A 16413-nucleotide genomic window follows, 5' to 3' on the forward strand; every position below is an offset into this window, starting at 1 on the left:
ACATCAAGATGGCATAAAGATAAAAAATTACCCCTTTCTCAATAAAACTTAAGAAAGTTGGTAAATCTTACTTAAACTTCAACTCCAATCATCTTTGTTTCTCTCTCTATACTATTTGTTTCTCCTAAAATACATTCACTAACTCAGGGTTTATTTTTTTTATAATGCTTAGTGAAGTTCATTTATTATGAACGTGGTCACAATTTGTTTAACTGTTGTTGTTAAACTAGAATCTGGGATGAGAGTCTCCAATGATGCTAGGCCCTTTGACATGATGCCAAAATTCACTAGAATATAAGTTTCACTAGGATGTAAATGCTACAAGGATGTAAGCTTCACGATGGCGAAGATTTTTGTCTGGCCCATAGTAGGTACTAAATAAATATTTGTTTGAGTAAATGATTAATAGAATCCGTTTTCTTCACCTTAGTCCTCTGCTCCAGTTCGTTGAAGATTTATTTACTTCATTCTAGTTTCAGTCTGAACTCCTTACTGACGTGCCCACCAACAACCACTTCTGTTTGAAGCATCCCTCCAATCCCACTTCCCCAGGTTTTTCTAGGTAACACATTCAAATATCTTTTGCAAAAGAACCGTCCAGAAACCCACTGCTGTGATTTTAAAATACAGAAACACCTTCATGCGTGTTAATAATAATTGATATTTGATTATCTTCAATTAAAGAATCATTACCTTCTAGCGAGCATTTCTGGCTTATGAAATCAAAAAGGAACTGGAAATATTCAGAAATATGCCCTAAATCTGAAAAGGAAAACATATACATTGAATAATAGCTAAATGAACTCGGTAGATTTTATAATATTGTAAGAGTAAATTATTCAAGCAGCTTGATTATTTGTTTTTCTGTGTTTGATATTTTAATGCAAAGTACTCGGTATCACGCTTTCCAGTGGAAGCTGCCTTTGCTACTACGAATGACAGAGGATAGGCACAAACCCTGATTTGACAATATGGAGGCCTGTGTTCCCTGACTTCTGTCTTGTCCTCCAAATGGGCTCCTCTTAGTAGCTGCCCCGATAGACTGGCTCACAGATGCACAGCTGCTGTCCCTATCCTATTGCTCTTGCTTTGCAAGGGGATTTAGCTGGATCCCAAGCGGCTCCATCCTCTTTCAGTTCTGGTACTATAATTCCCGATAAGAAGCAGCACCTTTGTTCGTTCGTTTGTTTTGGTTTCCATAACTACGTGGTTGTTATGATATTTTTCACAGCAGTAGCATTAGTAATGTTTCAGAAAAGAAAGTTTAAAAAACTTCTAGCTTCCTAGACATGTTACTGAAAATTCCAGCAAAGGACACGTCAAATATATTTTCTCAATGTGTAGGAATCACTGAGCTTCCTTCAGAAATAAAAACCTGATATATTTTGTCCCTCGATGTATGCATATTTTCATTTATTGAAACAATACACATGTATCAAAAATGTAGCTATGAAACCCATTCATAATGAGTATTCAACAATTATTGTGCATGTAAAGAAATCTACTATTATCTGAACTCAAAACTCCTTTGGGAATTTATTGAACGTGGAAGAATAAATTTTTTACTATAGATAAAATGGCAAAACAGGAAAATTTAAAACCAAGCTTTCCTACGTCTAATCACTGTTCCTTTCTGGCAGCTATCTCTTTGGAGAAAACTATCTAATGACCTCTTTTTACCAATAAGGTCATTATCATAGTGGGTTCATGTCCTAAAGACATTACATTAAAGAAGCAGTAGCTGAGCTCACAGATTTCAGAACTGAGACATTTCTCTGCTTTATGCAGGAAGTTCTAAAATAAAAATAAGCAACAAGGCATCAAGAAAAAGTGCTGCTTTATTCATGTAGTTCAGACTTTTCCATTCATGTACAGTTGGCTCTCTGTATCGGCAGGTTCCTCATCCGCAGATACGACCAATCATGTTTATGATCCGCTGTTGTTTGAATCAGCGGATTCAGACCCCACGGTACAGAGGGGCCGGCTGACTAATTGACTTGAGCATCTGCGGATTGTGGTATCCGCCGGGTCCTAGAACCAATCCTCCGCGGTTATCAAGGGACTACTGTATTGTCTTTGTTTCATAGTTTTAGGCGCACGCACACACACACTTTTCTTGATTATGTAGAATCTACATGAGGCAAATTTCTTGTTCCAAATGTCTCTAATTCATTATAGTTTATTGGCCCACAAATGATTCAACCTGAAGGAACACAAGAAAAATGTAATACGGGAATCACAGCGCTAAGCTGCTTCACAGACACCCAACCAGTAGAAAATGATGGGATGGGTAATGTTTGTTTGCTTAGGATGCGACAGGGATGTGGATTGGAAACATGTAGGGGACTTGTCACCTTGTGAGGGAGGGAAAGGAAAAATAGGAGAAAATAAACTTTCTCCCTAAGCATCTGCACTACTTCTGTCTAAAACATGTTAAATCACACACTTGAATTCATCCTATGCCCAGCAACATTTTTCAGGTAAATTTGGTTGTCTGAAAGCTGACACCTCTCAGTCACGGAGGAAATATGTTCAAAGGTGGAGAGAGCAACCACTCTGAAAGACCACTTCCTATCTTTATTATACTTCCTATCTTTATTATACACCAGCCAGCCATTCTGATTCATAACTTCCCCTCGTTGTGAGTAATAGGGCAATTCCGGAGTTGATTTTGTTGAATCAGCTTGCTGGAGCAGTGAGGTTTGCCATTAAGAAGATAGTGTCTGCATCTGAAGGAACCAATTTGGTGCTTCACGGAATGAAAACCAACTGTTGTTTTCAATAGATCATGGGACTTGGAAAAAGGTATTAGATTAGATTATGCTACCAGTGAGAAAATACACACACACACACACACACACACAATGTATGTATATATATGTATATATGCACACGTACACACATGTGTATATATGCATTCATACGTATACATGTCATGGTTGTTACCTCTTGATGATTTTGCCTTCAGAACTGACCCAGACCACAGTAAAAAAATATAGACTCAGTCTAGGCCAAAAAGGCTTTTCATTCAACATAAGTTTTATCATCAAACCTACTTCTTCACAGAAGTATTTATCCTAAAATGAGATAAAATACCTCAAACTTTTAAAACTTATGTACGGAATCAGGTCCAGTAACATTACTATAGCTCTAGAAGCAAGCAAGTTTCTACAGTAGATCAGCATTATCCACAAAAACAAATTCATCAAAAATGCAGAAAGTACACAGGACTTGTGATCCAAGTTTCCTAAAACACCTGATTCATAGATAAAAATTCTTTGATAATAGATTAAGAGAATGTAGTGAATCTAATATTTTTGACCCAAATATCTTTCTTTGCCTGGACACATCATAAAAAGATAATCTTAACATCCCTAGGCAAAGAGGGAAGTTAATGAAGCATAAACACACTGAGAATGCAAGGACAATTCAGGACACTTGGGTACAACTCAAAGAAATGTCTCAATTATATAACTACTCAGTAATATCCCCCATTGAAATTTGCCTTGTCCATATTCAGAACACTTTGTACTCCATAAATAGTAAATTCTCATAAACCTTAACTCACTATTCTAATTTTTCCCCCCTCAGGTAAAAAACTTGAAAGAATATGATTTTGTCATAACTAAAAAAATACAAAGCCAGCCCTGGTGGTCTAGTGGTTAACATTTGGTGCTCTCACTGCTGCAGCCTGGGTTCATTTCCGGTCAGGGAATCACATCACCCATGTGTCGGTTGTCATACTGCAGTGGCTGCGTGTTTCTGCGATGCTGAAAGCTATGTCACTGGTATTTATTTCAAATACCAGCAAGGTCACCCCTGGTGGACAGGTTTCAGTGGAACTTCCAGACTGTGATAGACTAGGAAGAAGGACCTGGCTACCCACTTCCAAAAATTGGCCATGGAAACCCTATGAATAGCAGTGGAGAATTATCTGATAAAGCACTGAAGGTGAAAGGATGGCACAAAAAGACTGGGTAGGGTTCTGCTCTGCTATGCACAAGGTCGCTTGGAGTCAGAACCCACTTGACAGCACTAACAATGACACAAAATAGAAACTCAATATGAGCTGGGTGCTACCTCTGAACTGGTCCTATAAAGTTAAAAAAAATCTGCATTTGTGTAGTTCTTGCTATGGACTGAATAGTGTCCCCCAGACTCATGTGTTGAAGCTCTAACCCCCACCCCCCCCAGCCATGTAACTCAGTACTAACCTCAATGAAACTGTACTTGGAATAAGGAGATAATGAAGGTTAAATGAGGTCATAAGGGTGGGGCCCTGATCCCATAGGGTTGGTGCCCTTACAAGAAGAGGAAGAGCCACCAGAGCTCTCTCTCTTCACCATGTGAGGACACAGTGAGAAGGCAGCTGAATGTAAGCCAGGCAGAGAGCTCTTACCAGAAACTGAATCAGCTGACATCTTGATCTTGGACTTCTAGCCTCCAGAACTCTGAGAAATAAATCTCTTGTTTAAGCCACCCCATCTGTGGTTATTTTGTTATGGCAGCCTGAACTGACTGAGACAGTTCTTTTTACTCTTAAACAGGCCTCCAAATGGATCACCAGATTCTTCTTATGGTAATTCTGAGACTATCCCATATAGAAAGGACAACAGAGGCACATAACTATTAAATGATTGCCAAAAGGCATAGCCCAGGCATCTGGAGGTCCTTTCAGGGTAAAGGATTCTGGAGATTCTGGTGGAACGCTCTGGTGCTGGGAGGTGGGCAGACAACCTTGCCATCCTGCCCCGTCTTATAGTGTTACCCTCCAAGTCACCCACAGCTGCTAAGGGGTATCTGCAATATGCTCTGGGAACCTGGGGCAGGGAAGACCTCTGAGAAGCACTGAGGTATCCCTGACAGTATTAGTTTTAGGACATTTGTCACGGAAGAGGAAGGTTGCCCTTTATTTTCTTACTGCTTGGAATCCAGTGATACACACTCAACACCATCGTGTGCTCTTGTCAGTTCCACTTCCCCACCATCTTAAACAGAGCAGACAGACATGACTGAACCCTTTCTTGACGCCTCAGGATCATCGTCAGTTTTTACTGAGATCGGTTTTTACAGACTTCTAGAGTTCAGTGATTCTAGAGAAAGAAAGAGGTTTGTAGGGCTGTTTCTGTACTGAATGGAACCAGACAGCTTTTTGTTGTTGTTTTTATTTTTACCCATACCGACAATAGGTTTGGAAATTTTAAAGCACTTTCTCTGTCTTAATTAGATGGCGTTATGATACTCATTATAATAGATAATAGTTGACGTTAATCAAAACAACCAACTTTCTAATTGAATTGATAAACCAATCAGTCCCCTAAGGCGTTTTACAGCATACTATGTAGAGTGAGAATAATTAGATGTATTTGTACAATATGGTGAAAATTAAAAGTAAAAAAAACATATATGATTTGTAACTGTAATTTAAAGTGTTGAGATTTTTTTTTTCCATAATAATCATCATCAGTGATTCTCTGGGGAAATTGCTAGTAAAATTCACTTGGACTTTTATAAACTGAAGAACCTAAGCCAAAAATTAAACAAACAAATACATATCTCTTTTTAAAAGAACACTATGCACATTTGCTTATTTACTTAAACTGGATTGTCTTTACTCACCCAAGCAGTAGAAAGACACTGTGTGAGAAGGACTTTGGCCTACAAGAAATCTGCATCTTCCTCAAATACCCAGATATTAATCTGTTTGATCCTTTTAAACCTAGCCTTTTATATCCTGATGTAAACAGAGAATTCTGAACAAGTTTTGATATAGAAGGAGGGCTGCAGTTAACGGGAAGGATTTGTCATCCCTGGTGAGTTGAGGAGACTAGAGTGGTCTCCACTGGGACTAAGGTGTGCCTGTGGGCTCAGGTTACTGTTAAAATACAGCTTCCTGTGGACGAGGAAGCTCTACTGCACAGTGATTCCCAACCAAAATTCTCTAGAGGGCTTACTGGGCCCCATCCCCAGAGATTCTGCAGATTTTGGTTTGTGCTGAGAATTTGCACAGCTAACAGGGTCCTATATATTGCTGGCTGCTGTTCTGGGGACCACACTTCAAGAACCACTGCTCTGGTGCTGTGTAATACAGTTTGATGAAATGTATAACTGGGCCCTCTATATTTTCCCAGGTCAAGTAAAATCCTGGAAAGGTCAGTCCTTTTGGTAAGCACAAGAGGTCTGGTTGCCAAAATAGCTTCTAAGAGATTGTATAAAATCTACATAAATATAACTTATAAGGTCTTAGAATAACTCTCTTAAATTTTAAAGCTTTCCAAGGCAAATATCTTTTGCCTTTAAAAAAATATATGTGTGTGTGTGTGTGTATGTGTATGCATATGTGTGTGTGTGTGTGTATTTAGTAAGACGGATGCCTTTCTACTGTTTTCTCCCCTTGTAAATTATCCGATGTAAAAATGTGCTGGGATGAGCCTCCACTGACCCTGGTCCTATCATGGTCAAAAGTAGAAGACTGGTCAAGAAAGTTAAAGAAGCTATTTTTAAGTCATACAGTAGGAGATTTAAGAATGGAATATAAATTTCTTATCCTGAATCTCCTTTTTCATATGTACTCCAAAAGAATCTTTGAAAAAAATTATACTTACTATAGCCCTGAAATCAGGGGTCTTAAATTTGGGTTTTTGAGTGTCCAGGAGCTCCATAAGTAGGCAAAGAGGTCTTTTAACTTTCCTGAAATCATATATAAAACTTTGTATATATGTGAATTGTAAATTTTCCAGAAAAAGGGTCTATTACTTCCAAGAGCTCCCCAAAACTATTCAGATAATATATATATTTTTAATTTTAGAAAGAAAATGACTACTTATAATATAGAGAAATCTTTGTATGTTAAAACTGGCTATCTTTAAAATCACCATGATATTTATTAAAACTATGGATTTAAAATATCCACCTGGACATAATACTGGGCTATGTCCCACAAATAAATCAAAGAGTGGTAGTTGCCACCTTACTTTTAAAAGTCAATTTGGAAAAAGAAAAACATCACATGGAGTATACAGGTGACAATATAAACAATGGCCCAGTTTAGAAACCATGTAAATATCTAAGGCATTTACATTAGAGACAATGGCACCACTGTGTTTTTCACAATGGGTGAAGAGGCAGAGATGTTGCATGCTCAGACAGAGCTGTGTTGAGTAGAAATCAATACCCCACTTCCAGTTTGTCAAGATGGCTTCATGGAGATTGTGGGATTTCATTCTTCATTCCTCCTACCCTTTTCACAACCAAGTTCTCAGTTTGTTTTTGAAGATGGTTCAGAGGGTGGTTATGTTAAAATAACAGACATTTAAATGTTTACATTTTCTTCAGTGACATCTTTGATTTAAAGGGTTTCAAATGAAAAACAGGTTGGTAATAGGGTTTAAATGATGTCAGAACAAAGCTTACCTTTATGTGGAAACAGACTGGGAATTGTGTGCTTGAACCTTGCTATTGTCACATTGTCATCTACAGAAGGGAACTCAATACGAAGCGGTGGGGGAGGTTGCTCATGACTAAAGAGTCAAAAAAAAAATACTATTGTAAGAAGATGCTTATAAGGCAATTCCACAGCATCACATTTACCCAGGGAGGCAGGCATTCCCTGGTTGGTGAGTTTGCCAGGCTTTTAGAATCCATGTGAAATCCTGGAAGGGTCAGTCCTGTTGGTCAGCACAAGATGCTTGGCTGCTAATTCTATGCAACCATAATGGATTCACCCAGTATGCCTTACAAACTCTCAGAATAAGGTCTTCACACTTTAAAGCTCTCCACTGCCATTATCTGCTGACGATGCCTTCTCTCTCCTTTCTCCTTTGTAAACTAACAGTGCAGTTAGTTTACTATCAGACAAACGCTGTGGCTCATCCTACTCCTCCACGAAAAGAAAAAGAAAAGAAAAAATGGTTTACCCAATCTGAGCCTCAACTTTCTCATAGGTAAATTGGGGAGTAATAATAGGGTTTTTATTATAAGAATTAAGTAATAAATGCAAAGCATCTGGCATATTATAAGCACTAAAAAATATATTGGTTTGTTCCCCATTCTCAGGGATGTCAAAGATGGCACTCAGGTAAAACTCCTTTGTATTGTAGTCTGGATCACACTTGGTAGTACCTATGAGTGAAATTCCTATGAGTTACTTCAATTCAAATATTGTTCCTAATATCAGGAAATCATCTACCTGTCAATATACTATGAATGTATTATAAAGATAGCCCTATTATAAAGGAAAGTTTGTTTAAAAATATATTCTTTCTGCAAGTATTGCAAATGTAATATATTTCAAAAAATAAGCAGGAAATAGGTGTCATTGCTTAGTGCTTTGCAGGCTGGGATGTTATTCCTAATTTGAAATCATTGGAGTGGGATGTTATTCTCTAGATTAGACAGTAGCCTCCAGGGGATATATGTACACTCTGATGTTTGGGGGAATATGTTATTTACCACCTGTAAGTTGCCTATCTTGTTATTTTTGTTGAGAGTAAAGCTATAGCCTTTACCTCCATTAGGTAGTGTAGTTTGGTTAATGGATGGGTAACAGGAAAGAGTGTAAGGGGAAGCCAATGTTAATGTGAGCTCCTGCCGTTTTTATTATAGCAGCACCCGCAATAGTTAAGGTTGAGCAGCTGTTTCCATTATGAACTCCTATTTCAGGGGTTTATAACTGAGCCGTAAAAATTTGCTCTAGGCTGGCTCCGCTCATCAGGTCTTAGCCTGGGAGAATTTTTGCCCCTACAATATTTTGAAAAGAAGAAATCAATTTAGCCGTTTAAAATAAATAATCTAAAAACACAGAAATTTCAAAAATGTTGAATTTTTATCCTGTTAATTCCAGATGTTGGAATTGATGGTAATTGCATTCCTACAACTCTAACAAGAAAAGTAAACCTCAAAATTGTACCTTTCAAATGTGTATTTCGAATGTCTAATGCAGAGTAATGTAGCAATTTACCAAGACAAGCAATTTCTTAGGCCATAGAACTAGTCATTATGTGTTAAAAATTTACCAATATGCCTCTTATCTTAACAATATCAATTTACTTAATAAGCATATCTGGCTATAGAAATTGGATAACTCTTTCTAGAACTTATTAAGTTCCTTTGCATTTTAGCAGAGCAATAAATTTACATGTTAAACTAATGAAAGGTTATTGAAGACATTGATGGCATTTTTGTTCTACATTTAGAAGCCCTTGACAGATACAGGAGGGCTCACCTACCTGGCCATAGAAAGCTTTACATACACACGATGATGATAGGAGTCTGTATGGTCTGAGAGAAAGACTGCAGATAGTGACATCACAGCATACTTTAAAATACGGGTTTTATTATTACTCAAGTATGGTGAAGGCAACAAATCAGGAGGCAACTGGCATTGAAGAGAACATTGGTTATACTCATAGATCCCAAGAGAAGGGGCATGCCACACTATGGAGGGCCACACGAGGAAGCACCAAGGTGGTGAGGAGGCAGAGAGAGAGAGAGAAATTGTGTGCAAGAGGCTTTATTGTGGTTCCCATGGGAAGGAATAGAAGAGGAAGAATAAGCAGGTTTAGGATTGTCTAGTTTGAATAATTTCAGCAGGCTCTGGGGTCTAGGGGCTGTCCCTGGTTGTCTGGTACCTGGCCCTGTGGTGATTAGGGGAGGGGGTTAGTGATCCAGAGTGTGAGATCCTGATAAAGAAGGCAGTTGGGGGTGTGGGCTCTGGATTGGTTGGTTTGCACTCAGGAGGTGCACTGACTGACTGGTTGTTTGCTATCTCTAGGAATTGGCTAAACTTCGTAGGGGCAGCCCCTCCAGGGTCAGCAGTGTCAGTCCAGATGACAGTGTCAGAATACAGATCATGAAAAGCATGGTCAACACATGGTGCTTGGGTGCAACTTATGGCCTGACACATCCCAACGTGCTATACCTGAATACTGGGCAAGAATTAACATTTGAGTCTCAGTTTTCACCTCTATGAAAAGGGGGATAATGACTATACCTCCATTCTCCTGTCAACTGGAATCCAGCTATGTGACCTAGGGCAAGTTACTAATCCTCTCTGTGCTTCAGTTTTCTCATCTTTAAGATGGTGAGAATAAATTGATCTATGTCATAGGGTTGCTGTGAATATTAAATGAAATAATCCATGCAAAGCAATCAACACAGCCTGGCATATAGCAAGCACTAAATAAATGGTAGATTTTCTGTAAATGTAGCTTCCTTGTAAGCTACATGTAAGCACTCTCTGCTGCACAAGTCTATGGCCTTGGAGTACAGCGGTTTTGAAAAACTGCTCTAAATCTAGTAGTGTAGGTAGAAAAAGCATTCCTGTTCCTGTCTGAGTCATCTGTTGGTTATTGCTTTAGCTTGGTTGTTACCTTTCAGTATAACAGTATAACTGCATACCAGAGAGCTCCAGTGAGCTCCAAAGATTCTCCATGCTATGGCAAGATATGTGGATAACACAAGGGGGTTGCTCAAAAAGCCATCTTGCTTATTGTTCTTCACCCACTCTTCTCTCTGGTCTATCTCATTCTGCATTGGTAGAGGGCATTGATGTGGATCCAAATTCCTCCTACCATGGCTAACATGGCCACTTAAAACCGGTATAATAGACTCTTATCTCTGTAGGCTGGACAACAAGGAGTTTCTGTTTTTAATTTTGTTTATTTTATTTTTTAATTATTTTATTGAGGGCATATTGGTTTATAATATTGTGTAATTTCAGGTGTACATTATTATATATCAGTTTCTGTATAGACTGCATCTTGCTCACCCCCAATAGTCTAGTTTTTATCCATCACCATATATATGTGCCCCTTTACCCCTTATGCCCTTCCCTTACTCCCTTCTCCTCTGGTAACCATTATTCCATCCTCCTTGTCCATTAGTTTATCTTCCACGTATGGGTGAAATCATATGGCATTTGTCTTTCTGTGTCTGGCTTATTTTGCTTAACATAATACCCTCAAGGACCATCCACGTTATTGCAAATGGGACGATTTTGTCCTTTTTTATGGCTGAGTAGTATTCCATTGTATATACTACATCTTCTTTATCCATTAATCAGTTGATGGGCGCTTAGGTTGCTTCCACATCTTGGCTATTGTGAATAATGCTGCAATGAACATAGGGGTGCATAAATCTCTTTGTATTGTTGATTTCATGTTCTTTGGATAAATACCCAATAGTGGGATAGCTGGATCATGGATATGGTATTTCTATTTTTAATTTTTGAGAAATCTCCATACTGTTTCCTATAGTGGCACACCAGTTTTCATTCCCACCAGCAATATGAAGTTTCCTTTTTCTCCACATTCCCTCTGACATTTGTTATTTTTTTTTATTTTTATTTTTTGGTGAGGAAGACTGGCCCTTAGCTAACATCTGTTGCTAATCTTCCTCTTTTTTTTTTTTTTTGTTTTCTGCTTGAGGAAGATTTTCCCTGAGCTAACGTCTGTGCCAATCTTCCTCTATTTTGTATGTTGGATGCCACCACAGCGTGGCCTGATGAGCAGTGTGTAGGTCTGCACCCAGGATCCGAGCCTGTGAACCCTGGGCAGCCAAAGCAGAATGTGTGAACTTAATCACTATGCCACCATGCTGGCTCCAACATTTGTTATTTTTTGTCTTGTTAATTATAGCCAATCTCATTGTAGTTTTGATTTCCATTTCCCTAATAATTAGTGATGTCGAACATCTTTCCACGTGTCTGCTGGTCATCTTGTATCTTCTTTGGAAAAATATCTGTTCATATTCTCTGCCATTTTTGGATGGGGTTCTTTGTTTTTTTGTTGTTGCATTGTACGAATTCTTTATATATTTTGGGAGTTAATCCCTTGTTGGATATATGATTTGCAAATATTTTCTCCCAATTGGTGGGTTGTCTTTTTGTTTTGTTCATGGTTTCCCTTGCCTTGCAGAAAATCTGATGTAGTGTCTTTTGTTTATTTTTTCTTTAATTCCCCTTCCTGAATAGACATGGTATTCAAAAAAATACTGCCAAGACCGACGTCAAAGCGTATACTGCCTATGTTTTCTTTTCGGAGTTTTATGATTTCAGTCTTACATTCAAGTCTTTAATCCATTTTGAGTTCATTTTTGTGTATGGGATGGTCTACTTTTATTCTTTTGCACATGGCTGTCCAGTTTTCCCAGCAACTTTGCTGTAGTTGTTTATTATTTCTAATAGTTTTCTGGTAGATTCTTCAGGGTTTTCTATATATAGAATTATGTCATCTGCAAACAGCAAGAGTTTTACTTCTCACTTTCCAATTTGGATACCTGTTATTTCTTTTCCTTGCCTAATTGCTCTGGCCAAAACCTCCAATACTATGTTGAATAAGAGTGGTGAGAGTGGACACCTTTGTCTTGTTCTTGTTCTTAAAGGGATGGCTTTCAGTTTTTCATCATTAAGTATGATGTTGGCTGTGGGTTTGTCATATATGGCCTTTATTATGTTGAGGTACTTTCCTTCTATCCCCATTTTATTGAGAGTTTTTATAAATGGATGTTGGATCTTGTCAAATGTTTTCTCTGCGTCTATTGAGATGATTATGTGATTTTTTATTCCTCATTTTATTAATGTGGTGTATTGCATTGAGTGATTTCAGGATGTTTAGCCATCCTTGTATCCCTGGTATAAATCCCACTTGATCATAGTATATGATATTTTTAATATATTGCTGTATCAGATTGCTAATATTTTGTTGATGATTTTTACATCTATGTTCATCAGCAATATTGGCCTGTAATTTTCCTTTTTTGTGTTGTCCTTGTCTGGTTTTAGTATCAGGTAATGTTGGCCTCACAGAATGAGTTAGTTAGGAAGCATCCCATCTTCAATTTTTTGGAATAGTTTGAGAATGATAGGTATCAAATCTTCTTTGAATGTTTGGTAGACTTCTCCAGAGAAGCTATCTGGTCCTGGACTTTTGGTTTTGATTACTGTTTCAATCTCTTTACTTGTGATTGGTCTATTCAGATTCTCTATTTCTTCTTGATTCAGTTTTGGGAGGCTGTATGATTTTAAGAATTTATCCATTTTTTCTAGGTTATCCAACTTGGTGGCATATAGTTTTTCTTAGTATTCTCTTATAATCTTTTGTATTTCTGTGGTATCTGTTGTGATTTGTCCTATTTCATTTTTAACTTTATTTGAGACGTCTCTCTTTTTTTCTTAGGGAGTCTGGCTAAAGGTTTGTCAATTTTCTTTATCTTCTTAAAGAACCAGCTTTTAGTTTCATTAGTGCTTTCTATTGTTTGTTTAATCTCTATTTCATTTATTTCTGCTCTAATTTTTATTATTTCTCTCCTGCTGACTTTGGGCTTTGTTCTTCTTTTTCTATTTCTTCTAGGTGTAGTTTAAGATTACTTCTTTGAGATTTTTCTTGTTTGTTGAGGTAGGCCTGTATTCGTATAAATTTCCCTCTTAATACTGCTTTTGCTGCATCCCATAAGAGTTGGTAGGTTGTGTTTTCACTTTCATTTGTCTCCAGGTATTTTTTAATTTCTCTGGTTTCTTCATTGATCCAATGGTTGCTCAGTAGCATGTTGTTTAGTCTGCACATATTTGTGACTTTCCCAGCTTTTTTCTGGTTTCATAGCATTGTGGTCAGAAAAGTTGTTTGATATGATTTCAATCTTCTTAAATTTATTGAGACTTGCCTTTTTTCCCAACATATGGTCTATCTTTGAGAACGTTCCATGTGCACTTGAGAAGAATATGTATTCTGCTGTTTTTGGATGTTATGTTCTCTGTATATTTATTATGTCCATCTGGTCTAGTGTTTCATTTAAGGCCACTGTTTCCTTATTGACTTTGTGTCTGGATGATCTATCCATGGATGAAAGTGGGCTGTTGAGGTCCCCTACTATTACTGTGCTGCTGTCAATTTCTCCCTTTAGGTCTGTTAATAGTTGCTTTATATATTTTGGTGCTCCTGTGTTAGGTGTATATATATATATTCATAAGTGTTATGCTCTCTTGGTGGACTGTCTCTTTTTATTATTATATTCTGCCCCTCTTTGTCTCTCATTATCTATTTTATCTTGAATTCTGTTTTGTCTGATATAAGTATGGCAACACATGCTTTATTTTGCTTGTCATATTTGCTTGGAATATCATATTCCATCCCTTCACTCTGAGACTATGTTTGTCTTTAGACCTGAGATGTGTTTCCTGGAGGCGTCATATTTTTTTTAATCCATCAAGACACTTTGTGTCTTTTGATTGGAGAATTTAATCCATTTACATTTCGAGTGATTATTGATCTATGAGGGCCTAATACTGCCATTTTATCTCTTGTTTTCCAGTAGTTCTATATTTCTGTTTTTTCTTTTCCCTTGTTTTTTTGACTGCCATTTCAGTTTGGTGGTTTTCTCAGTTTTCTCTTTATTTATGATTTGTGGCTCTGCTCTGATTTTCTGTTTAGTGGTTACCATGAGGTTTGTATAAAAGATCTCATAGATGAGATAGTCCATTTTCTGATAGCCTCTTATCTACATTAGCCTAAGCAGGTTGCATCCCTACCCTCTTCCCCTTCTGAGTTATTATTGTCACAAATTATTCTTTTCTGTGTTGTCAATTTGTGACTAAATTGAAGTGTTTGTAGTTATTTTTGATGATTTCCTTCCTTTTATCTTTTATGTTATAATTAAGTGTTTGCTAACCTATTCTGATAGACAGCTGCAATTTTCTGATTTTCTCTGTCTACTTATATTCTTGCTCAAAGCTTTGTAAACCTTTGCCTTTTTGTTTTATGTAGGAGGGCTCCTTTCATCATTTCTTATAAGGTGGTCTAGTGGTGATGAACTCCCTCAGCTTTTGTTTATCTGGGAAAGCTTTTATTTCTCTGTCAAATCTGAAGGATAATTTCATAATAGAGTATTCTTGACTTCCCTATTTCCACTGTTTCCTGGGGATCCAGGCCACCCACCTTCAGATGTATAGCTGCTGTGGATCTCTCAGGTGTCCTGTTTTGATGTGTCAGGAATCTTCTGTTGGTTAACGAATGTCTATTTAGTTGTAACTTAAAGGAGAGAGACAAAGGGAACAGCTCACTCCACCATGATGCTGACGTTACTCTTTCTTTTTTAAAATTTTTATTATACTTTATCTTTAAAGAACACAAATTTACCTGCTACTCTCCTTCTCCTTAAAACAAACAAGCCCTTAAAGCTCCAAGAGAGATAAGCAAAACCTAGCCAAGAAGAGAGTAATGTACAATCCTACAAATATTCTCCTCAGTCATTTTGGTATAGGTTACAAACATTTCCTAGTAGGAAACGATAACCATTGATGCAAAATGTATATTTTTCATGCAACATACAACATACCTGATGTTGGCCCTATTCTGGATTTCCCATGTTTAACCGGAGTTATGTGGTACAATTATTTTTACAAAATGGTATGTGTTGGCTTTTACAGAGATGTGGCTATTTGAAGTTAATGGAAGAAATGTGTACTTTTTTCTTCTAGGTGAAGGAAACAAACTCAATAGTTGTGGCAAAAGCAAAGGCTCCTAGGAGCTCTTTTCCAAATTGTGTTCCTAGTATGCCATGAGTGGTTAACAGACTGATATTCCTACTATCTCATAGATATTAATAGATTGATCCATCCATCAATAAAAAAGTTTCTGGTAAATAGGTTTGAAAACTGTTGAGTTAAAACAAATCTCTTTACCATAGGAGTAATACAATAAAGTGCATTAGGAATCTCCAAGAAAAAGATGCAACATGCAACGTTTTTCATCTTATTTAACTTCTAACCATACTATTTTTTAAAGATGTTCATGTACAGACTGAATATCATTAGTATTACACTGATTGAAGTTTGAGAAATACTAAAATCAAACTAGAGTCCCATGATTAGACTATTGCATCATCTTTTGCATGTAATTAGGTCATTTCTGTCTACTCTTATCTCTTGGGAGGGTGTTGGGCTTCATTTAGGTTCCGGGGTGCCCAGGAGTCAGCATACCAACAAAAGTAACCTACTCTGCCAATAATTTGTATTATTAAAGTTTTTAAGGTCAAAGAATGTCATAAAGTAACACATTTGAATTATGTTTTTTTTCCATTCATTTCTTCATTCACACATCAAATTACTTCAGTTTTTGAGAGTTAATTAAACCCTTGATATTAGTTTATTTTCTCAGCTTTAGTTTCTTTCTCTAGTAAAAGTTAAGCATCTATTTCAGAATTTTTAAAAATAAAACAAAATGCTTGAGAAGAATAAGAAACTAATAAGGGCAGAGTTAGAAATAAAGGCTACTTTCTAGAAAATAGAAAACAAAATGATCGCCAAAGATCAGTTTTGAGAATGATCTTTACCAAAATCTCTGTGAATTTTTGGTAAAATGTATTCAAAGAGCATGAAACAATCCCAAGCGATGCAATGCCACATCAACAGCAATAAAT

Source organism: Diceros bicornis, chromosome 14 (assembly GCF_020826845.1).
Source record: "Diceros bicornis minor isolate mBicDic1 chromosome 14, mDicBic1.mat.cur, whole genome shotgun sequence".
Classification (NCBI taxonomy): Eukaryota; Metazoa; Chordata; class Mammalia; order Perissodactyla; family Rhinocerotidae; genus Diceros; species Diceros bicornis.